This window comes from Rattus norvegicus, assembly GCF_036323735.1.
Source record: "Rattus norvegicus strain BN/NHsdMcwi chromosome Y unlocalized genomic scaffold, GRCr8 chrY_unlocalized_2, whole genome shotgun sequence".
Classification (NCBI taxonomy): domain Eukaryota; kingdom Metazoa; phylum Chordata; class Mammalia; order Rodentia; family Muridae; genus Rattus; species Rattus norvegicus.
In genome coordinates, this window is record NW_026947378.1 from 938,954 (window position 1) to 965,207 (window position 26,254).

Consider the following 26,254-nt stretch of genomic DNA (forward strand, 5'->3'; position numbering starts at 1 on the left):
AATCATTTTCTGTGCCTTGGAAAGGGTTTAAAATTTGTGAAAATGGCGCAGACAGGCCCTAGAAAGTATGTTTTAAAAATTATTTTCTTAAAATTAGACTTATTCATGCAATATATTTGAGTTATGACTTGCCTTCCCTCTATTCCCTCCTTCTTCTATTCCTCTCCTGTCGTCTGTATCTACATTCTTCCGACTCTCACTAGAAAACAAACAGTCATCTCAGCGATAAAAATAAAATGCAAGTTAATGAACTGGAGTAGAACAAAACAAGCAGATAGAAAAGAACCAGTACAAGGTACAAGAATCAGGTACAGACACAGGGACCCAGACTTCCAATCACACACTCAGGAATTCTATGGAAACATAAAACCAGGAAAATATATACACAAAACATACAGAGTAACAATTAATAGATACATAAACAAATAACATAAGGAAGAAGAAATCATGAAGAAAAAGTCCTGACCCATTATGAGACAAGGAACCTCCAAAGATAAGGTTGAGTTCCCTTAGTGCTTTATACACAGTCTAAACTTAAATTTAATTTTTGTACCCAGTGAGATTCCCTTGGAGAAAATTAAGTTTTCATTTTCAAATGATTACCCATTGGAGATAACTTCTGGTTTAGAGATAATGTGAAGTGCAGGGCTTGGATTCTTTCAAGGGCTAATTAAGAGATAAGGAGATCTGTGAGTTGCTGTCTTCTGAACATCATGCAGTTGTGACACTCAAGAAGTCACAATCTATCTGAACAGACCCTAAATGATATTGACCCTGCCTATTCAAAGTAACTAAGGACAGTGCTGGAGAAAAAAAATGATGTAGCCACTGGTGTCTTACTAGTGGTTAAATGTATAGCTTCACACCCATGTTCACCGAAATGGCTCAGGTTAAATCCAGGGGTTTATGAAACAAATAATAAAGATATGCAAGTGCTATCAGGGTTTAGTCCAAAGAGGGTATGTTGCTTGGGGAGGATGAGGTTGAGAGTGTAGAGGGCTTCCATACATGTGTTGTGCATCTACGGAATTGTCAAAGAATAACCTGCTTTCTTAAAACTTCTAAATGTAACCACCAAGAAAGTTTGGGAGATATTCTCTCAAGTCTGCTCTATTTGTTTTAAAAATTGGGTCTCATTGCATAGCTCAAATTGACCTAAAACGCCCAGTGTTCTGTCACATGCCTCCCCTGCCCTTATTGGAAGTTTACTATACATGGACAAAATTAAAGGATATATGTAAATCTTCTGTTTATGAAATTTGACAACATAATGCAATATTCTGTTATTTGTTTTTCATTTAACAATATATCTTGAATACATGTACATGGGGAAATTCTTCATGTAACATCAGGCAATTAAGAAATGGTAGTATATTCTTTTGTTTAAATAATAGCCTATCTATGTAATTCAGATTATTTTCATTTTCATTAACTAAAGTTCGTTACTGTAAATCAGCATGAACACTGACTCAGTCACTGTACTCAATGTTGATTATTTACATTGTATTTTGTATAAATTACAAAACACGTTGTTGGAATGATGTCAAGGCTGTTAAGTAATGTAATACTTGTATAAATACTGCCAAATTGCCATCTCAGAAGACTATAATAAATACATTTTGTAATCAATTTTATATGATAGAACCCATAGTATACCATTCAAAATTAATCATGCACATATTTTAAAAACGGTATCAGTCTCTGATTTCTGTCATTTGTTGAATTAGGGTATGGACTGAAGAAACTGAAGGGGAGGGCAGCCTCTATAGGAAGACCAACAGTCTCGAATCATCCCCACCCCTGAGATCTCCCAGACACTAAGCCACCAACCAGGTATCATACACGAGCTGGTCCAAGACCCTGACACATGTATAGCAGAGGACTGCCTGGTCTGGCCTAATCCTGGAGCGACGTGAGCCCCCAGGGACCAGGGATGACTGGCAGGATATGGGGAGCATCCTCTTGGAGTAGGGGAGGAGGAAGTGGAATAGGATTAGGAACTGTGGAAGAGGACCTGGAGAGGGAGCAATGGCAGGAATGTAAATAAATAAAATAATTTTTATAATACTTTTAGTCATAAATTCAAATGCTCGTTTCTTTTTAGCATCTACATTGCAATACAATCGTGAAGTTTAGCGTTTTATGTTTACTGAACTGTGTAAGAATTAATCCTTAATTTTCTCTATTCTTATTACTTTGCATCAATTGTGTTTGCATATGTAGAATGCTTACTATTCATAATTTGCGCAGAAAATACATTCATGAATTTTTTTATTTTAATGATCTGTTATGTGTGAATGTCTGTGTATAAACTTGTGCACATGAACACAGGCACCTGGGGAGACCAGAAGATGTCAGATACCCTGCAGCAGCTTTTACAGCTGGTTGCAAGTGGCTTCATGTGTGTTGGAAACTGAACATGTTTGCTCTAGAGAGTAGTAAGTGCTCTTAACCTCTAAGCTAATACTACAACACTTATTACATAATAAAAACAAACCTATTTATAATTTTCTCATGTATTTCAGGGTATCTTTGAACTTGGGACATCTTGCCACATTCTAGGTGCTGAGACTACATTCAGGCATTTTCCAGCTTTCTTTCCTTTATCTTAGTAAGATGTGTTAGATTAAATATGTTAATATTATGCAGTAAATCCTCCATATGTTTACTTATAGAACCTTGGCTCAGTGTCTGTTTCATTCCTCTGCAATGACTATATTAATTTTAGAGTTCACAGTTCTCTCTTTCTTTACACAATTGATCAGATGTGTTTTTCTTTCATATAGAATGAATAAGAGCCTTTTAGTTTTTCTTTGAATAGTTAATGTACTAAGAAAATGTGTTGAAATTCCCATTTTAAGGCCAAGTCAAAACATTATTTCTTTAAAATGTTCCTAGAGTTATGTTTTTCTTTTTCTTATTATTATTATTGTTCTCATTAGTCTCATTATTTATATTCTGTGTAGGCTTTTATGTGTTCAAGTCATGTAGTGAATATGGAAATCTTCCAAACATATATGTGTAGGTATCAAATTTAGGTTCTTGGTTTTTCATGGCATAAAATTTTATCTGCTCAGGGACCTCACTAGAACACACTGTAAAACATTAAGGTGACATATAGCTCCAGGCTGCTTTTATATATACAATGTTTCCATCATTTTGTTTTAAAAAATATTTTTGATTATTCTAATATATTTTGTTTTCAATGTCCAGTTGGTAAGTCTAGTATGCTTATTTTATTATTTAGGTAATAATTTAATCATAATTATTATGCACTTGATACCTAGCTAATATGAAATTATCTTATAAAATTGAATAAATGTAATTAGTTCCCTTCAGCATGAACCTTGGTACATAATTTTTTTCATTATTACTATGTATTTGCATAAAACAGAGAATATTTCATTGTCCCAATACTGATGCAAATTTTATACAGTATGACAGCTACCAACTACATGTGACTTTTAATCATTTAAAAGGAGTAAAGATTATATTGTTAAATGATATTTCCATAACATCAAGTAAATAGATTTTTTTGCTTCAATTAATTAAACGTGCTACAGCAGGAAAAAATTCAATTTCCTTTGATATGTTAAAATGAAATTTATCTTTACCATTCTCCTGCCTATCAGAAAGCCAATATTCTTATACAGGAAGATTTGCCAAGCACATGGCAGGATAGCCACAAAGGCAGTGCAGTGGCATGAATAGCTTGGTGATAGCCAACAGCTCTCTAATTTTGCTTAAGTCCTGTTCAGTGAACATGGATGGTACTGGTAGTTGATCCACATATATAAGGTTATTGAAGCTGTGGTTATGGGGGAGAATGTACAGCCCCTTACATACTAAAGCCAGTATCATACCTAACAACAATCATAGCCATGTGTCCTTATATACAGAATTAATTACAGTCTCTGCAGCAAAGATCACAGTAAAAATCCCAGCCAATCATATACCCAAAAGATGCCTCAACATATAAAAGAGACACGTGCTCCACTATGTTCATCGCAGCCTTATTTATAATAGCCAGAAAATGGAAAGAACCCAGATGACCTTCAACAGAGGAATGGATACAGAAAATGTGGTACATCTACACAATGGAATATTACTCAGCTATCAAAAACAACGAGTTTATGAAATTCGTAGGCAAATGGTTAGAACTGGAAAATATCATCCTGAGTGAGCTAACCCAATCACAGAAAGACATACATGGTATGCACTCATTGATAAGTGGCTATTAGCCCAAATGCTTGAATTACCCTTGATCCCTAGAACAAACGAAACTCAAGACGGATGACCAAAATGTGAATGCTTCACTCCTTCTTTAAATGAGGAAAAAGAATACCCTTGGCAGGGAAGGGAGAGGCAAAGATTAAAACAGAGACTGAAGGAACACCCCTTCAGAGCCTGCCCCACATGTGGCCCATACATATACAGCCACCCAATTGGACAAGATGGATGAAGCAAAGAAGTGCAGACCGACAGGAGCCGGATGTAGATCGCTCCTGAGAGACACAGCCAGAATACAGCAAACACAGAGGCGAATGCCAGCAGCAAACCACTGAACTGAGAATAGGTCCCCCGTTGAAGGAATCAGAGAACGAACTGGAAGAGCTTGAAGGGGCTCAAGACCCCAAAAGTACAACAATGTCAAGCAACCAGAGCTTCCAGGGACTAAGCCACTACCTAAATACTATACATGGACTGACCCTGGACTCTGACCACATAGGTAGCAATGAATAACCTAGTAAGAGCACCAGTGGAAGGGGAAGCCCTGGGTCCTGCTAAGACTGAACTCCCAGTGAACTAGACTATGGGGGGAGGGGGCAATGGGGGGAGGGTTGGGAGGGGGACACTCATAAGGAAGGGGAGGGGGGAGGGGGATGTTTGCCCGGAAACCGGGAAAGGGAAAAACACTTGAAATGTATATAAGAAATACTCAAGTTAATAAAAAATAAAAATAAAAAAAACAAAAAAAATAAAATAAAATGGGGGTAAAGGGGGTAAGAAAAAAAAATCCCAGCCAATCAAAAAGCAGGAGAGAAACTTCAAATCCAGTCTCAAGGCTCTATTAACAAAATGTCACTTGATTCAAGGCTGAGGAACATTACAGAAGAGGGGGCGAGAAGATTGTAAGAGACCAATTTTACTATGAGATGGTGTCTCAAAGTAACACGAGAAATTACACTCATAACCTCTCACTAACATGATCGACTAAACAACACCTGAGGAAGAGAGGGGATGGGGAAGAATGAAAGTTTAGTTTTCTTTCTTTTTCAACTGCTCCTCCTCCTCCTCCTCCTCCTCCTCCTCCTCCTTCTCCTCTCCCTTTCACCGTACCCCTCTCCCTCACCCACCTCCTCTTTCCCCTCCCTGATCTCCCTCCCTCCCTCCCTCTCTCTTTCTCTCTCTCTCTCTCTCTCTCTCTCTCTCTCTCTCTCTCTCTCTCTCTCTCTCTCTCTCTCCTTGTTGGCTATTTCCTACTTACATTTTGAATGTTATTCCCTTCCCTGTTTTTCAGTCCATAAGCCCCTTAACCTTTCCCCCTACCCTTCTATAAGGGGTTCACATTCCCACCCATGCCCTCCCATGCCTCCCCACATTCCCCTACAGTGGGGCTCCAACTTTGGCAGAAACAAGACTTTCTCATTCCATTGTATCCAGCAAGGCCTTCCTTTTCTACATCCATTTGGAACCATGGATCAGTCCATGTATAGTGGTTTGGTACCAGGAAGATCTGGTTGGTTAGCATGGTAATTATAATGGGGTTGCAAATCCCTTCAGATCTTTCAATCCTTTCTTTAATTCCTACAACACACGTCTGGTACTTGATTCACTAGTTTGCAGATGGCATTTGCCTCTGTATTTGACATATACTGTCTATGTCTCTCAGGAGGTATCAATATCCAGTTATTGTCAGCCTGCACTTCTTAGCTTCATCCATCTTATCTAGTTTTTGTGTCTGAATATGCATGGGCTACATGTGGGACAGGCTCTGAAAAGCAGGTCCTTCAATCTCTTAATAAACTTTGCCTCCTTATCCCCTCCCATGGGTATTTTGGTTCCCCTTTTAAAGAAGGAGTGAAGCATCTGCATTTGGTCATCCTTCTTGAGTTTCATGTGGTCTGCATATTACATGATGGGTAATTCAAGGTTTTTGGATAATATCTACTTATCAATGAATGCATACCAAGTGTGTTTTTCTGTGATTGAGTAACCTCACTCAAGATGATATTTTCTAGTTTATAACATTTGCCTATGAATTTCATGAAGTCATTGTTTTGATAGCTGAGTAATATTCTTTACTGCAGATGTACCAATTTTTGTATCCATTCCTCTGTTGAAGTGCATCTGGGTTCTTTCCAGCTTCTGGCTCTTTTAAATAAGTCTGCTATGACCATAGTCGAATATATTTCTCTGTTGTATGTTGGACCAACTTTTGGGTATATGCCCAAGAGAGGTATAGCTGGGTCCTCAGGTCATGGAATGTCCAATTTTCTGTGGAACCTCAAAAGAGTTGTACCAGTCTTCAATCCCACCAACAAAGGTGGAGTCTTCCTCTTTATCCACATCCTCACCAGCATCTCCTGTCACATGAGATTTATATCTTAGCCATTCTGACTGATGTGAGGTGGAATCTCAGATTTGTTTTGATTTTAATTTCCCTGATGACTAAGGATGTTGAACATTTATTTAGTTGTTTTTTGGCCATTTGATAACCTTCAGCTGAGAATGTTTTGTAATTCACTCTACCCCATTTTCTATAGGGAATTTTTGCTTTCTAGTGCCTTACTTCTTAAGTTCTTTGTATATTTTGGATATTACCAGCTACCAGTTATAGGATTGGTAAAAATCTTATCCCAATCTGTTGATTATAGATTTGTCCTAATGACAGTATCTTTTGCTGTACAGAAGCTTTGCTGTTTTATGAGGTCCTATTTGTCAATTCTTGATCTTAAATCATAAGTCACTGGTGTTTTGTCCAGGAAATGTTCTCCAGTGCTCATGATTTCAAGACTCTTCCCGACCTTTTCTTCTATTAGTTTGAGTGTATCTGGTTTGATGTGGAGGTCCTTGATTCACTTGAACTTTAGCTTAGTACATGGTCATAAAAATGGGATAATTTCCATTCTTCTACATGCTGACTTCCAGTTGAACCACCACTCTTTTTGGAAAATGCTATGTTACTTCTTTGGATGGTTTTATCTACTTTGCCAAATATCAAATGATAGGTGTGTGGGTTTATTTCTGGGTCTTCAATTCTATTCCACTGGTCTATCCATCTGTCTCTTTACCAATACCGTGCAGTAATTATCACTATTGCTCTGTTATACTGCTTGAGTTCAAGGGTGATGATTACACCAGTTCTTTTATTGTGAAGTTCTTTTATTGTTGAGGATAGTTTTAAATATCCTGGCTTTTTCTTATTCCACATGAATTTGCAAATGCTGTTTCTATCTCTATTAAAGAAGTACGTAGGAATTTTGATGGATATTGCATTGAATGTGTACATTGCTTTTGGTAAAATTGTCATCTTTACTATAGTAATCCTGTCAATCCATGAGCATGGAAGCTCTTTCTGTCTTCTGAGATTGTCCTCAATTTCCTTCTTCAGATACTTGAACTTCTTATCATACAGATCATTCACTTTCTTGGTTAAATTTACACCAAGATATTTTATATTATTTGGGACTATTGTGAAGTGTGTGATTTCATTTTTTCCTTTCTAAGCCTGTTTATTCATTGAGGAGAGGAAGGCTACTGTTATGTGTGAGTTAATTTTATACCCTGTCACTTTGCTGAAGTTATTTATCAGGTTAAGAAGTTCTCTGGTGGAACTTTTGGGGTCATTTAAGTGTATACTATCATATCATCTGCCAATAGTGATATTTTGATATGTTCCCTTCCAATTTGAATCCCTTTGTCCCCCTTTTGCTGTCTGAATTCTCTGGCTCTGACATGGAGTCCTGTTTTGAATAAGTAGGGAGAGAGTTGGGCAGCCTTGTCTAGTCCCTGATTTAGTGGGATTGCTTCAAGTTTCTTTCCATTTAGTTTGTTGTTAGCTACAGGTTTGCTGTATATTTCTTACACTATGTTTTTATATGAGCCTTCAATTCGTGATTTTTTCCAGGACTTTTATCCACAAGGGTTGTTGAATTTTGTCAAATGCTTTCTCAGTATCTAATGAAATTACCATGTTCTCCTTATCTTTGAGTTTGTTTACATGTTGGATTACATTTATGAATTATCCTATATTAAACCATCCTTCCATCCCTGGTTTCAAGTCTACTTGATCATGATGGATGATTTTTTTGATGTGTTGTAATATTCAGATTGCAAGAATTTTATTGAGTATTTTATCATCAATATCCATAAGGGAAATTGGTCTGAAGTCCTCTTTCTGTGCTGAGTCTTTTTGTGGGTTAGGTATAAGAGTAATTCTGGATTCATATAAGGAATGTGGTAGTGCGCTGTCTGTTTCAATTTTGTGGAAGAGTTTGGACAGTTTTAGTATGATGTCTTCTAAGAAGGTCTGATAGAATTCTACACTGAACCCATCTCGACCTGGGCTCTGTTTGGTTGGGAGACTTTTAATAACTGCTTCTATTTCTTTAGGAGTTATGGGGTTGTTTAGATAGTTTATTTATTCCGGATTTTCTTTGCTACCTGTTATCTGTCTACTAAATTGTTCATTTCCTCCAGATTTTGCAGTTTTGTTGAATATAGGCTTTTATAGTAGAATCTGATGATTTTTTTTAATTACTTCAGATTCTGTTCTTGTGTCTCCGTTTTCCTTTCTGATTTTGTTAATTTGGGTGCAATCACTTTGAACTCTGATTAGTTTGGCTAAGGGTTTATCTATCTTATTGCTTTTCTCAAAGAAAAAGTTCCTGCTTTTGTATCGTCCTTTTCATTTCTACTTTGTTGATTTCAGCTCTGAGTTTGATAATTTCCTGCTTTCTACCCCCCTTGGCCTTACTTAGTTCTTTTTGTTCTAGAGCTTTTACATGTGCTATCAAGCTCCTGACATATTCTCTCTCTTGTTTCTTTTCACAAGCACTCAGAGCTATAAGTTTCCCTCTTAGCTCTTCTTTCAATCTATCACATATGTTTGGGAATGTTGTATCTTCATTATTCATTAATTTCTAAGAAGTCTTTAATTTCTTTCTTTATTTCTTCCTTGATCATGTTGTCAGGGAGTAAAGCATTTTTAAATTTCAGTGTATATGTGGGCTTTCTGTCAATATTGTTATTGTTGAAGACCAGTCTTAGTGTGTGGTGATCTGATAGAATGCCTGGGATTATTTCTATTTCCCTGTATCTGTTAAGGTCTGTTGAGGGACCAATTATGTGGTCAATTTTGAAGAAAGTTCCCTGAGGTTATGAGAAGAATGTATATTCTTATTTTTTAGGATGGAATGTTCTATAAATATCTGTTAAATCCATATGTTTTATAACTTCTATTACTTTCTCCACATCTCTCTTTAATTTCTGTTTCTAGGATCTCTCCAGTGATGAGGGTGGGGTGTTGCAATCTCCTACTATTATCACGTCAGGTGCAATGTGTGCTTTTAGCTTTAGTAAGATTTCTTTTATGAATCCTCAGGATCTCTCATTAATCATTTTTATCGAACAAATCCAAATGTAAATATAACATTCTGGTTCTTGAGTTGATATTCTGGAAATTTAACTGGAAGAGGCAAGGACTCACTCTCTAACTAGAGAGCTACCTATACAAATAAAGAAACTACTAATGAAAAGGAAGTTGCTTTAAAATATTTCAAATTAAAAAATGTAGTCATTTTCTGTGTTGGCTGTGGGAAGGTTGTTTATTTGTTTTTGTTTGTTTGTTTTAATTTAATGTTGAGAAATATTTAAAGTACATCAAAATAAGTGTGAAATGCATCACAATAGAATCCTATGCATTCCAGCATTTTTTTTACAAGAGCAGAGTCCACTGAGAGGTCAAGTATGTACAACACCATTCCTGCTTCATAATTGTCAGAGCTTTAAGTCTAACCCTATATTCTCTACATTTAGATTTTTATAAATTTTGCTTGATTAGGTCAGATCTAATCTAATAGATCTAATAAGCTCTTATAACTGACTATGTCCCCTGCACTCCTGAGAAAACCATTTATTGTTTTAATTTTTTTTTTGGTTCTTGTTTTGGGGAGCTGTGTTTTTCATTAAGATCAATAGAAAATTAATCTACTGATCAATTAGTGAATAGAAAGGAAAATTATGTATTATGGAGAAAAATTTCCCAAAATGCAGTGTACACAAGTGTAAAACTAAATGTTTGTGTGTAGACATGCATACATGCTCATGAACCATGTAGCTTACAAGCATTCCACACCCGATCAACTTAAGTGATTTGGGAAATTAACTTATTCACACAGAAGAAAACTCATGGGGAATACATTTTTTTCTTAGCCATGTTTATAAGTGACCAAATGGTGAAGGAGGATGTAAACAAATACTATTATCCTTCATTGTTTTAAGTCATGTACAATCTCTACATGCTCTTATTCTATTGTGTTTCTCTGTGTCTCAGTCTCTGCATGAATATATAGGAACACTTGTGTATGTGGCATAAGAGTGTGTGTGTGTGTGTTGTGTGTGTGTGTGAGTGTGTGTGTGTCTTATATTGTATTTATGTTCATAGGTGTAATGTTTATTTATTTATAATTTGGAAATACTGAAACCCACATTTGATTTGTGGATCAACTATGTGCAGATCTACTCACATAGCTCAGACATTTCATTATACAGGTGAATAGAGAGAGAGCCTAAGAGGATGGAGATATCTCCTAAACTACTCTTGTCAGAAAAAAAGTGGTTTATCTTTTGGCAAGAAAACCCAAACTTCCACAAAGACATATACACTCCATAAAACAGAAAAGGACATCTCATGTGAAAGGAAAAGTTATCAGACTGGGAGAAAAATGAGTTTGCCACATTCCAATATTTGAGGGACATGAGACTGATCTTCAGAAGATATAATGGGAAGGGACAGGCAGAATCCCCAAGGAACCAAACTATGCTAAACACTGGAGCTTCTCATTACATGAGAGGTCAGAGATTAATAAGGATGGTAAACATAATGATAAGAACTTTGCAGTCCATATTCAGTCTCCGTATAAGGCTACAATGTGAAAAAGATGAAAAGTAGTCACCACCAAAGTGCTAACAGAGCTACTTTAGCAGTTACATTGTGAATAACAAATTGTAACTATACAAGTGTGTTGTGTGTGTGTGTGTGTGTGTGTGTGTGTGTCTTATATGGTATTTATGTCCATAAGTAACATGTTTATTTATTAATAATTTGGAAATACTGAAACCCACATTTGAATTTGGAAGCGAAGAATTATATTTGAAAACAAACAAGGCTCATTTTACACACCTTAAAAAGCTTCTCTGACTACCTCGTTACTGTGCAGACATCGAGATGTGCCTTGCCTTTTCTATGTATTAAAACCAGTAATCATTTACTTATCAAATGATTATTTGATTTTACTTTATCTTCAAAAATAATGAGTCTTGAAGAAATGATACCTTTACTGTGTGAGTTTGAATATTCATCATAGCAATCAGAGAATAATCGGGGCCCAACACACACACAGGGTGGTTGGAGAGACTATAACTGTGGCAACAAGTAAGCATAGTAACGAGTGGGTTGATCTGTTTTTCTGCATAACATTGATAACTAGTTAATGATAAGAATGGGTAAAAAAATGAGATAAAGTAAAGGTTTTCTTTACCTTAATTTGAATGATTGCCTATACAGCATGTGAAACTGAACTCAGACCCATGGTAAAGCTTCTGCCTGAGCTTCATTAGTGCCACAACTACAAGTGTGCACCATCTTTGTAAATATTTTGACACTTGGCTCAATGCTTAGCACACTTTGGAAAATCCCCTGGTGTTAAGAAAGAAAGTATTAGATATGAAAATCTATGATAATAAATCACTTCTAAGCTTTGATTTTTGTGACTACAGAGAAAGACTTTGACTCTGATGTAAGTGAGTGTCTAAAAGTATTAAAAAATTAATATCTTTCATCTGCAAGAATCCTTCTAATGGCTTACTGCTATCTTCCAGGAGATGAGTTTCAATTGTGTCAATTGCTCTTTGTGGCAGGAAAAGGGCTTGTCTGTCAAATACTTTGAGATTCCTGGAGAATGCTTCATCCTGTTCACCCTCATTCTTCTCCCATATCCTTTGCTATCTACATTAGTCCATCTCTACACACTGCCATGTACTTCTTTCTGGCGAACTTATGTATCCTGGAAATTGTTTACACTGTCTCTGTCATACACAATTTATGGAGAGCCTTGTAAGTGAGATCTGAGTAATCTCTCTGGAGGGATGTGTCACACAGATGTTGTTCTTCACAATTTTAGGTATAACAAAGTGCTGCCTATTGGCAGCCATGGCCTTTGGCCACTGTATGGCCCCACTTCACTATTCAACCCAAATGAGTCATGAGTTATGTGTCCATTTGGCATTTTTTTCATGGGGAATAGGTTGCCTTGTAGGGTTGGGACAAAACTACTTGAGACCAAAATCTAACCACCCACAAGGAGTTGATGAATTCTTGCTCATCTTCCATACCACTGTGACATCCATGCTGAACCCCATCACATATACCTTAATGAACCAAGAAGTCAAGGCAGCACTGAGAAGAACTCTGGGTCTGATGAAAGTTCTGATAATAAGAAGGTAATTAAAGATCCCAAAGTGCTTTTTAAAAAGGTGCAAAGTCTGTGAAAACAAAACAAAACAAAATCCCTTTGGTCTTTCTTTCTGTCTTGAAACAAACTTTTAGAAATATAACTTTGTTTTAGTGTGTTCCCTTTGTTCCCCACCATGCTTAATTGCAAACAATTGTAATATATGTTTGCTACTAAATTACTTTAGTAGATTAGTCCAGTACTTAAATGTTTTCATCCGGGCAGCGTTTAAACCACATGCTAATGTCTCAGGGTCCTTGAAAATTCCCTATATCCATTCTTAGCTATTTGGAAATCTTCCACAAATTGTTTGTAAATGATCTCAACTCATTGTGCTACAATTCCATATTCCTCAGTACATGTAAATTCATTGCATTGGACTGGAACTGCTAAGTAGTTCTCGGGACAGTGAATTGTTAAATCTCCTTTCCCTGTATTGTTTGAATTCTGCTTTATTTTTTGTATTGATTCATATTATTAATTTATTTTTGTCTCAAATGCTGTCATTTTTCCTGTTTTCCCCCACAGATTCCCTTAACCCAATCACCATCCTTTTCTGATTTCTTCTTTCAAAGAGTCAAAACAACAGGAGTTATAAGGCATGTTCAGTCCCTGAATAGCTGTTCATATGGCCATGCATTTGAAAATCTACAACATTGATAATGCAGACATCAGGAAATATCATTCAAAAATGATCTTCAAATATTAAATAATCTCCACTTTTCAGCTAACAACTATCAGCTTTACAAAACAGGAAGAATCCAAGAGGAAAAATATCCTTGTAATCTACGTAGATAAAATTGATCAGATAAGAAGGAAATCAGAGAGCAACCTTCCTGGATTCAACACAAGAGAGCCTCAGTTCCTGTAGTGTATTCGGTATGAGTTTATAGAGTTTATGGGTTAATACCTGGAAATGAACTCCTACAAAAACCAACAACAAACAGACCACAAACTGAAATATTTATAAAAGCCAAACAAATATGTGGAAAGTATTATTTTCAGCTCTATATGAGAATACTAATGTTTAATTGTATATTAATAAAATTTTAATTTAATAACTGCATATTTTATTGCAAATTTTTAAATAAATAGATTTTAAGTGACTCATGTGATCATTAACCTTAGTGGCTTTGATTGCATTATAGATCAATAAAGTGTTTATTTGACTGTGTTTATCACTATGAATATTCACCAAAATCAAATTATGTGAACCAGGAACTGCTCTTCTGTTTTCATAGTTTTTGTTGTACATATGTTAGAGTTTTATCTGCTTATTCGTGTGTGCAATACATCCATGCCTAGTGTCCAGGAGGTTTAAGAGGGTGTGAGATTCCATGATGCTGAAATTACAGCCACTTGTGAACTGTCACTTGGGAGCTAGGGTTCGGTCCTGAATTCTCTTGAAGAACACATAATGTTATTAATCACCAAATCATTTCTTCATCTTAAGCAAATGCCACTTCTTTGTAAATATAGTTCCTAAGCTGTCCTGTCTTCACCATAGACCACTGTTTTCTCAAATGTGATAATTTATTAAACACACACCCACCTGCTTCTTACCTTCATATATATTCACACAAACACACATACAAACAGAAACACACACACTCACACACAGAGACACACGCACAACTGCTCTTACCTTCAAGTTTACTTACATACTTACTTACACACACACACACACACACACACACACACCTGCTTCTTACCTTCAAGTAGACTTAGTTATTTTCACATTAATTTGTTTATTTATTCACTTTACATGCTGCACCCTACCCCCCTCCAGTTCACCCCTCTCACAATCCTTTGCCCATCCCTTTCTCTTTAGAGCAGGAGGGGAACCCTCAGGTAGCTCCTCCCCTTGCATATCCGGTCTCTATGATCACATCCTCTGATACTGAGGCCAGACACAGCAGCCTAGATGGATTAGGGTGGGGAGCTAGAAGTGATTTCCAGAAAGAGGCAGAGAGCTGGGGTAAGAGATGCCCATTAATCAATGGGTGTTTCCTTAGCTGAGAATCACAGTCTCAGTGATATGGACCTAAAGAAACCATCTGCTGTCGCCAGAGAGCAACCCAAATGGAATGATAAAGAGACACCAACTTTAGACACAAAATTCATTCTGACCACAAGAAATGAAAGGGCTGTGCATAGAGAAGATAGTGAAAAATGATCAACCAATGGTTAGTGCAGATTGAGACCCACCCCATGGATGAGCAACGATCCCTTACACTATTAATATGACTCTGTTATGCTTGCAGACAGCAGTCTAGCATGGCTTCCCTCTGTGAGATTCCACTAAGCTGCTGACTCAGACAAAAGCAGGCATCATCTAGTCAAACCACGGTGGAGCTTGGGGACTCTGATGGAAGAAGAGAATGAAAAGGATTATGGCCTCTAAGGATATAGGCACTCCACAGGCTTTGTCTTCATGCAGGTACCGAACAGCTAGTATTGGGCCTTCCCAAAACATGCTGTCTGTAGATGGGATATTTGTTTTTAAAATTCATTTATTTATTTACTCACTTTACATCCCAAAATGGGTGCTCCATCTTCATGGGATGCCAACACTCATTGTCCGGGGCACTTATAAAAAGACAAAGCTACACATTTGTTACCTATGTCCTGGGAGCTCAGGTTCAGTCTATGTTCACTCTCTGGTTGGTGGTTCAGTCTTTGGCAGACCCCAAGTGTCACTGTGAGTTGACTCTACTGGTCTTGCTGTGGAGTCCCACATATCATCTGGGCCTTGATTCTTCACCTTATTTTTTAAAGACTCCCCAACCTCCAGCTCTTGTTTGGTGGTGAATCTTTACACTTATTTCTCTCAGCTGTTGGGGGGTGGAGTCACAGAGAGTTCAGTTATGCTAGGATTGTGTCTGCAAGCACGGTAGAGTATCTTTAATAGTGTCAGGTATCGGTGATTGCCCACGGGTAGGGCTCAATCTGAGCTAAACATTGGTTGGAAGTTCCTTCCATGTCTGCTCTATCTATCTTCGTATCTGAAGATCTTGTAGGCTGTGTTCATTTTGATTGAAGTTTTTGTGGGTAGGTTTTTGTCCTTGTCACATCACTGGGAGTCATTCCTGGCTACAGAAGTGGCAAATTAAAGATCTTTATCCCCACTGCTACAGTCCCCCAAATAGACACCCTGTAGCCTCGCCTTTCCCAGGTCTCTGGCACCTCCTAGAGATGTGCACCCCACACTTGTGATTTCCATTCTCTTTTCCCTGCTTTCCCTATAACTAATTCCTCCAAAGGCCACTCCATTCCCCACCTCCCCTCCCATTCAGTTTCCTCCCACCCTCCACCCTTCTCAATATCTATTATGCTAAATACATTTTAAAGTCAATATTTAGGAAAAAACACTGAGTAAGTGTAAGAAGTATCCCATAAGTAATTGTGGTGGATGTTTAGGGAAGACATGAACATGTTAATTTTTATAGAGGTCAAAATTACTACATATATTGTTAGAAGAGACACTGTCTTCATTACATTCAACATGAAGGAAACCATTTATATATTCTTTTAAGTTATACAAGGGAATCTGTTAAAAGAGTTACACACATCACACAAATTTATTACCTTAAAGCTCCCTTTATTGCAAATATTTACACAATGTAAAGTACAAAGGCTTACACTCATGCGATTGTACTTTGTTTCAAAGTTAACGTTTAGAAATACAGGTTGATGAGAACAGTCATCTCAGACTCAGAGGGGATAAATACATCAGGGAGTCATGTATTACCTTACCTGTGTTCTTTCCTTTATTCCTGCTGAAGACAAATCTCATTTGCAGCCCCTACTGTGAGAGATGGATTAGAAAATGCCTGAGAGTCTACAACCCAGAAAGAAAAAAGACAACATCTCCAAATAGTACACACAGTCAAAACTTTCTTGTAGATCTTAACACTTGAAATAATATGCAAAGAGAAAATCCATTTCCTAGGATATTACAATAAACAGGAAAGGGTACCTGTAGGAAGCATTCTCATGGGATTTTAAACTTCTGTACCTAAGAACGAAACTGCCTCCATTTACGTGAAGATTTGTTTCTTTGGCAAGAAAGTCAGTTTGTCTCTTGACGGTTGTGCTGTCTGTTCAATACTAAGGCAACGGTGATGCTTTATGAATGTGAACAGATAAACATACCAGTTTTCACTTCTTCAAAGAATTTCAAGAAGAACCTGAAAGAGAATGTATAATGTTTTAGAAATGAAATATGTGAATTTAAATTAGCCAGCAAAAATATGTTGTTAAAAGTTTCTGCCTTCTATTAATAATTTTGACTATTCTTGCTATGAATAAAAAGACGGTTATGTAATGTCTACCAATCCCCAAAGCCTGAAACATTGTGGAAAACTGTCTTATTCCTCCCTAACTTGATGTCTCTCTCATGTTGAAGAGCAAGAAACTTTCTGTACTTGCATGTATTTGCTCTTGGGAGCATGCAAATAAATCTTTCAGTTCCAAGAACAAAGACATGGCCGTCCAATGGGACCCATATGAAATAAAATCTTTCTTCCTGACGTCAATGAACTTTAGCACACCAGTAACAATGCAGATAGCAATATAATGGAATAATCCTGTAATAATAATAATAATAATAATAATAATAATAATAATAATAATAAAATAATAATAATAATAAAATAATAATAACAACAACAATAATAATGGACTAAACCCCTCAAGGGATCACGGAGTAAGGATAGTAAAAGTTGAGATGTGTTTTTCAGGTGATATTGTATCCAGGAAAGCAAGTTTCAATAGGACAGACTCCTCACACATGAAAATTACTCAACCTGTCAGGGCCTCACAGAGAGAGTTGAGAACCAGAGTGGTCTTTTAGGACAAGAGAAAGATTCGCCAACCTCCTAAAAAGAAAAGGAATCCAGACAGTCTGTGTGAGGATGATTAGCTTATGCATGATAAACACACACACACACACACACACACACACACACCCATACACACACACACACATGCTCTCACACACACACAGATTCACAGAGAAACACAGCAAGAGATATAGACAGTTAGACAAACAGACATACACACAGAGAGACACAGACAGACACAGACAAACACACAGACACAGACACAGACACACACACACACACACACACACACATACACGCACACACACTTCTCTTGTCTCCTTCCTAGAGTGTCCAGGGGCACAACATGTGTGAAAGGATGAAGTGGGACCAGGAAATAGTCAGTCAGCAGAAGATTTGTCTGCCTGCAAGTGAATTTTGGTTTCTTCCAAGGATTTCAGTGTCACAGCTCTGTTAGAAGGTATTCAGGGACACGCTATGGCTGTGTGCATATATTTTACTCAGGGTGAACAAGGGCTAAATAAACCTTGGAGAAGAGGAAGGGGTTTTCGTCTGCATTTACATCAGTTGCAGGTTTAAGGTACCAGGAAGTCCTCATTTGCTATATCTTTATAATCTCTGTCCCCGCATCGGTCTCTTGTTCAAGGATCTCCACTTTATCTCCTCAGAAATTGACTCCACTGAATGTGCCCCATCCCCACCCCTGATGTCCTACTTGCTCGATTTCAAAAGATTACAGGTTCGTACTCTGTATCTCTGTCAGATTAAATTCTCAGGAACGTGGCCCTCTAGACACGATGAATTAACCAGTGCTTCCATCGAGTTTTCACATTAAACCGTATCCCCTATTTCTGGCCAGTTCTCTCAGCACCGCGCTATTACTCCATCGTCCCCGTTGACCCTCCACTCCTGTCCTCACTCGCCCTCACTCACTCACAGAACCTGTTCCAGTTTTCCTTTCAGAGAGGTCGATGCTTTTCCCCTCACGGGCCTTCTTCTTTCCTGTGTTCTCTCTGCATTTGTAGATTGTAGATAGAATATGATTTATCTCACAGCCGATACAATGCATACGTAAACGCCTGCCATGTTTGTGTATCTAGATCTCAGTTCCCTCCTGTGCTGACTTTTTTTAGTTTCATCTATTTCCTCTTAAACTTCATGATATCATGCCTTGATCACTATGCTGTCATTCCTCCACCCCAATGATGTCATGCCCAACCACCATGATGTCATGCTCCACACCCATGATGTCATGCCTTTGCCCCTTGCTAGAATGGTTGCACCTATTCACCAGGTAACATTCTGAATGCTGCCCTGTCACCACACTCCTCCAGTCCCCCACCAATTACAGTCCCTCCTTGTACCCTCTCCCCTTCTCCTCTGAGAGAGTGGAGGGAAACCTATGGGTGTAGCCTCTCCTCTTGCACATCAAGTCTCTGCAGGCCTAGACTCATCGTCTCCCACCAGGTCCTGAAAACGCAGCCTGGGTAGGAAAACAGAATACACAGACAGGCGATGGGTTTAGTGAACCCACATGAAGACCATTGTGCTCCTCTGCCTCTCTCAGTCCTTCCCTCAGTTCTTCAGTGAGACTCACTGAGCTCCATCCGAAATTTGGCCATGCATCTGTGCACCGGTGTCAGTCGGCTGCTCGGTGGAGCCCTGCAGAGGACAATAACTCTACCCTCCTGTCTGCAAACACAAGAAAGGACATAAATAATGTAAGTGTTTGCCGTCTGCCCATAGGATAAGTCTCACATCCGGCCACTTATCCTTTTGCCATTCCCTCATTTCCTCTTCCATCTCTGTCCCTGTGTCTTTAATAGAAAGTGCAAATTCTTGGTAAATATTTTGGGGGTGGATTTGTGTCCTTATCCTTCCACCTTAGGTCCTCTGTGGCTACGAAAAGTGACCATTTCAGTCTCCGTATCCCCACTGTTATGAGTCTCAGCTAAAGTCACCCTCCTGGATGCAGGGATAGCCTCACGCATCCCAGACTGCAGAGAAATCATACAGATAGCACCCACCCTGGACAGTCACTGATTTCAGTTTATTTCCTTGGCCCTCTGTCCCTCTTGCCCATCTGTCCCAGGAAATGATTCTCAAACCTCATTTCCCTTCCCATACACTCAGCCACCCAATCCTTTTCTTCCACCTGCCTCCTCTCATTATTTTATTCCTCCTTTTGTGTGAAATTCAAGCATTTTTCTTGGGTCTTTATTCATGTTTACCCTATTTGGTTCCATAGATCATAGTGTGTGAATTCTGTACTTTATGGCTAATACCTTCTTTTACATGAGTATGTACATGCTATTTTGGGTCTCAGTTACCTCATTCAGAATAATAATTTCTCATTCCATCTACTTGACCGAATCTTCACAATGTCCATATTTTTCATTAGCTGTGTAGTATAGCATAGTGTAAATGAACCACATTTTCTGTAGCCAGTATTTGTTTGAGGCGCATCTGGCTTATTTCTCTTTTCTGTTCATTATGAAAAAAGCAGTTAGGAACCTTATGGAGCACATGTCCTTGGGGTATGGCAGAGGTCTTTTCAGATAGAAGACCAGGTGTAGTATAGCTGTGTCTTTAGGAAGAATATTCCCCATTTTCTCAGAATCTACTGGAAAGATATGCAAAGCATTATACGGATTTGCTCTTCCACCAGCAAAAGCAAGTTGTATCCTGATATTTATCTGCTTCATCAAAGGAGGTTCGCCACTGACTATCCCCCTATCTTGGACTCAGGTGATCACATATGAACCTTCTTCAAATTTTAACTGGTCAGTAAATACTAGAGCTTATTACTGATAGCCAGAGGGGAAAGTTGGTACTGGAGGTTTGATGGTGGTGTTAGGTAAAGAGGCAGAAGAGGGTAAGAGGGGAAGGGAGAGGGCTGAAGATAAAGAGGAGGAAGTAATGTTGGAAACAATCCATATGGCCTGGAGAATGCACATTTAGCAAGGGGTTTTATGATTGGGGTATAAGTTATGATAATGTTAGATCTACCCAATACACGTTTATAGATTATAATTATAATAAACAGATTGTGTGTTTTCTTTATAGGCTCATTGGTTTCTGAAATGCCAACAAGCTTTCCTCTACAGTATTTGTGGATCAAATACTCTGTTAATAGATATCTCCCCTTTTAGGGGCTCTAACCATTGATCCATAGTCCAGTAGACACAGCTGTCTCTTCCTCAGTCATGTCTCTTGTACTTTCTGTGGATATCTGTTTCTTCAGTGATCCATGCCCAGTGTTCCTTTTTCTCAAGGTCTTCAATGATCTCACCCAGAGGAGTTTCAATTTTCTCAACTCGTTCCATCTAGTTGACCACAACTTCACAATGTCCTTATTTTTCATAGCTGTATAGTATTCCACTTCAAATATTTCCTGTTAACAGTGAACCATTGTGAACAGGGTAAAATTTCCCAAGGAAATTTTAAACATTCATTCTCTAAAGCTAGATCTCTTCATCCCATAATGCTTGGGTTGACTGAATGGCATGGCATGAGCAGATTTTTCTAATGGACATCAAAGCCATTTCCTTCTCCAGTAATGGCTGCCATCCCTCTGTAAGAGATTTTTACCCAGGTTATTTTCGGTGACTGATGTGATTTGAAATTGTGACAACATCTGCTTGCTAGAGTGACAGAGATGTTTGAGGTTGACCATGCTTCCACAGCCATATGCCCTTCACCAGAGGAATGGATACAGAAAATGGCCTATATTTACACAATGGACTACTACTCAGCTATCAAAATCAATGTGTATGAAATTCATAAGCATAATGGATGGACCTAGAAAATATCATCCTGAGTGAGGTTACCTAGTAACAGAAAAACACAAAAAGTATGCACTCATTGAAAATTGGATATCAGCCCAAATTCTCTATTTACCTATGATACAATGCCCAGACCACATGAAACTCAAGAAGGAAGACGAAAATGCAAATGTTTCAGTCCTTCCTTTAAAGGGTAAATAAAATATCTATATGAGGGGTAGGGAGGCATTGTTTTTAGGAGACTGAAAGAATGGCCATTCAGAGACTGCTGGACATGTGTCACACACACACACACACACACACACACACACACACACACACACACACACACACACATATGCACCAAAACTATTATGGATAAAATAAGGATTTGAGAGTTTATCATTTGAAGTCGGTACAAAATATTTACACTGTTATATTCACTCTATAGCTGGGCCCCCTTTGTTGCCAAATTCATTGCAAAAATGGAATTGTAAAACAGAATTTTTGAGTACACATTAAGGAATATTTATAAAGTCCCCTATCAAGGAATGTACAATAAGAAAGTGAAATACAGTATTCATTCAATTAAATATCTGTAGGGAGAATACTGGCCTTTGGGATACAAAGAAAATGTAGAAAATTGAACTATATATCACAGGAATGAACCTGGGAATTAATTATTATCTAGAAGAATTCCTCCACTCCATATTCCTAAATCTTTTCTACCGATGCCAAACCTTGACTACCTTTCTCCATTCATAGCATGTAACCACTAATGAAGCAAAGAGATTTCTCTAGCTTTAGAGAGATGGACTACCTAAAGGTTTCCACTGTGTCACAGGAGACATACCTGGAAAGGGCACTCCAAATCTGGTCAATGTAGGGAAATCTGTTTAGCAGGTGGGACATGACATGTCTCAGTGACATCATCATTAGGCCCTCCCGTAAGTACCTCTTGTAACCTGGAAGCCTCTAGCTGCTTCTGTGATGTCACAAGTGTTGTCCTGGCTGCAACTGCCTCTCAGATACTCCTGCTGTACCTCTAGGGTTTACTAATTGACCTCTAATTCAGAGTAAATTGCCATAGGGGAGGGAGAAAAAAGAGGATTAAGATATCAGTGATGGGGAAAAGGAAGCTGCCTTTCTGTCTTTGTATAAAAAAAGGAAGAAATATGTGATTCTTGGGATAGCTCAGAGAGTCCTTAGTATGGATTAAGTGGGATATCTGAACAGTTAGCCTTGATGTGAGCCTTCCGCATATGGGAATCAGAAGCTGGGAGCCTCTTAAGCAACTGGAGTTTCCTGTTCGTATCATTCCTGGAAGTCAGAGAGTTTATAACATTATTTTTTTTCTATTCAAAAACCAAATGATGGGCAGGGCACAGTTGTTTTCCTGAGATCTCATAGCCTTTATTCTATTTGTCAAGAAGAAAAAGGTCCAAAGGAAGAAGGGAAAGACAAGTATTGAGTCCTCATCTCAGAGTAAACTCCTCCATGCTTCGGATACCTATAGTGCAGTTTTTGTCTGACACTGATATCTGGGAGAGAGAAGTGTTTCTAGTTGAGTTTTCATCATCTCAGTCTTTCCACTAGTATTACTCTGACTATCATTCCATTACAATGACGTTTATATTTCTGAGTCAATAGCTGTGAATACTTCACAGTGTTCTTTTCTTTAATTTCTTTCATTTTTTTATTTTTTAGCAAAATTGTATTCCTTTTTTAATTTGGTATATCTATATTTACATTTCAAATCTTATGTCCCTTCCCAATTTCCTGCCCATAAGATCTCTGACCGATCCCCCTCCTCTTTTATAACCCACATTATTGTCTGTTTTCAGTTCACTGGTTTGCCACTAGAATGCACTTCTGTATTTGATATGCTCTAGCTGTGTCTCACATGGAAGATCTATGTACGGTTCCTGTCAGCATTCACTTCTTAGCTTCATCAATCTTATCTATTTTGGTGAGTGATTATATATATATATATATATATATATATATATATATATATATATATATATATTTCTGCCACAAGTTCGGCATGATCTGAATGGGATTCCATCAGTCTCTGCTCTAGGAGTGAAGCATGCACATTTTGTGTGTTCTTTTCTTGAGCTTCCAGTTGTCTGTGGACTGCATCTTGGGTAACTTGAGCTTTTTTGCCAATATTCACTTATGATGATTGCATACCATATGTGTTTTCCTGTAATTGGGTTACCTCAATCAGTGTGATATTTTCTAGTTCATTCCATTTGTCTATAACTTTTTTGAGATCATTGGTTTTGATACCCTAGTAGTACACCATTGTATAGATATACCATATTTTCTGTATTCATCCCTCTGATGAATGCCATTAGGGTTCCTTCCAGCTCCTGGGTATTATAAATAAGGCTGCTATGACCACAGTTGAGGATGTGTCCTTTAAGTATATTGGAGCATCTTTTGGATTATATGCCAAGTAGAGTTCTATCTGGATCCTCAGGTAGTGAAATTTCCAATTTTCTGAGGAATCTCCAGACTGATATCCAGAGTGGTTAACCAGTTTGTAATCCCACCAACAAAGAAGGAGCAATCCTCTTTCTTGACATCCTTATAAAGATCTGCTGTCTCCTGAGTTTTTATTTTAGCCATTCTTACATGTGTGAGGAGGAATCTCAGAGTTGTTTTCATTTACATTTCCTTGATGACTAAAAATGATGAACATTTCTTTAGATGGTTGTCAGATATTTGATATTCCTCAGTTGAGAAATCTTTGTTTAGTTCTGGACCACAATTTTAATAGGGTTATTTGTCTCTCTGTAGCGTTACTTCTTGAACTCTTTGTATGTATTAGGTAATAGCCCTCTGTCACATGTAGGATTGGTGATATATATATATAATCTCAAAGTTGTTCTGTTCCTTGATACCCACTAGCAAGTTGCTCAATAAGGGATACAACAACAACGAGTTGGTGAGCAAAGTTCCTCTATTAGGGGCTTTAGCAAGCTGAATGTATCCTCAGGCCTCCATATTTGTTAGGACAGGAATCTATATGGATGTCACACTGTCATTTAGACAGAGTACACCAAAAACATCATATTATTTCCACAGTACAGTATTGAGGCTACTCCATATCACACACATGGCATGCTGAGGTTATTGTTCAACAGAGATGACAGCAATCTCTCCCTCCTCTTGTCAGGAATTTATTCTTCCATAAGGAAAATCAGTGTTTATTGTTATGTTTCAAAGGCTATATAAAGGTCTGATCCTGAAAAAGGGTTTATAAAGTTCATCCTGGTTTTATATGAGAAATTTGGAAAGCCAGATGTATCCCCATAGTATTTGTGACATCTAATAAGCACACAGTGGCATGTGTTGGCTGAAAAAATAACATAGTGTACAACAAGGTACACGATCAGCCTGCTGTAAAGGTTATTCTTTTTCACAGGTGAAAGGCTATGTATCACAGGATTTGTGTATTACAACAGCAGCTGACGACAAGTTTGAAGAAGCATTCCTGAGGGCTCCAATAGATTTTCAACACAGTGATATGCCATGGCAAGTAGGGCCTAGCAATCACTTGACTTGGAAACATCATATAATGTGATGTTTGACAGCTAGGTTGGATGATTCTGGATTATTGCTAAATTAGCACAAAAGAATGTAAATACAAGAGGCCATTCCAGAGCAATGCAGAGTCATTGTGAGGATCTTCACCCAGAACAAAGAAATTTGATCATGTACTGCAATTAAAGGCACGAGTCAGCACTATCAGGCATCTGAGGACTCTTAAAAATATCTAAGCAACCATACAACTTGTATTTAGACAGATAGTATCTGAATCTGTAACTAACACATCAGTAAACCTAAGAAGCTTATAAAATGTAATTGTAAGGTGTTTGGATGATGTCATAGTTGGTGATTTCATTGTCATGCAAATATGAGGACTTGAGTTTGCATTCCCAACAAGTATGTAAAAACCACCAGTTACGAAAATAATTTTTTTTTTATGATGGCTAAACTCATCTAAGAATGCTGGTTCAAATGAGTTATGAGTTTTCTTTTTATGTTCAAAGAATGTTTATGTTTTAATCATGTGAATGTGTGCATGCATGTACACACACACACACACACACACACACACACACACACACACAGACCCTCACAGGCACATGCATAATCCCATGCACACACACAGGTATTTGTGATGTTTGTAGGAGCCAAAAAGGATTATTGGAAGTCTTGAGGGTGAATTTACTGTCAGGGTGGGGTAGGAAGGCAGATGAGACCCAGAAGAGAGAACAGAGTGAAAAGAAGAGGAAAGTGCAATGATTTTTGGTTCAAAAAGGCATGGACATACCATCTGGTCAATTGGAATCAAGAGAAGGCCAGATAAAACATAGTAATAGTGTGGAATTATAGATAGAAAATAGATTTTAATGAGATAAAGTGTAAATATCTGGGCATTTCGATTTCTCAAAAAGGCTTATCTTAATATAAATTATGTGTGTGTGTGTGTGTGTGTGTGTGTGTGTGTGTGTGTTTTATCAGGGAATAAAATGGACAAAGGCAGGGTAAAAACACCAGAATGGGAGTAAATTATTTTTTACAACAAATTACCTCCTTGTTTTTTGTTTTTGTTTGTTTGTTTGTTGTTGTTTTTGTTGTTGTTGTTGGTGGTGGTGGTGCTAGTGGTGGTGTGTGTTTGTGTGTGTGTGTGTGCATACGTGTGTGTGTGTGTGTGTGTGTGTGTATGTGTGTGTCTTTTATCAGGGAATTAAATGGACAAAGGCAGGGTAAAAATACCATATTGGGATTAAATTATTTTCTACAACAAATTACCTCTTTGTTGTTTTTTGTTTGTTTGTTTCTTTGTTTATTTTTTGTTGTTTTTGTAGTTGTTATTGTTGGTGGTGGTGGT

The 26,254-nt window shown here is 37.8% G+C and overlaps 1 long non-coding RNA gene across 1 annotated transcript; it reads left to right on the plus strand.

The window, feature by feature from the left end:
* The first annotated feature begins 1,728 nt into the window (after window positions 1-1,728).
* On the plus strand, window positions 1,729-2,667 carry LOC134484622 (uncharacterized). Its single transcript, XR_010062140.1, has 2 exons — window positions 1,729-1,833; window positions 2,526-2,667. It is a non-coding gene; the product is annotated as an uncharacterized LOC134484622 (long non-coding RNA).
* Window positions 2,668-26,254: the final 23,587 nt, after the last annotated feature.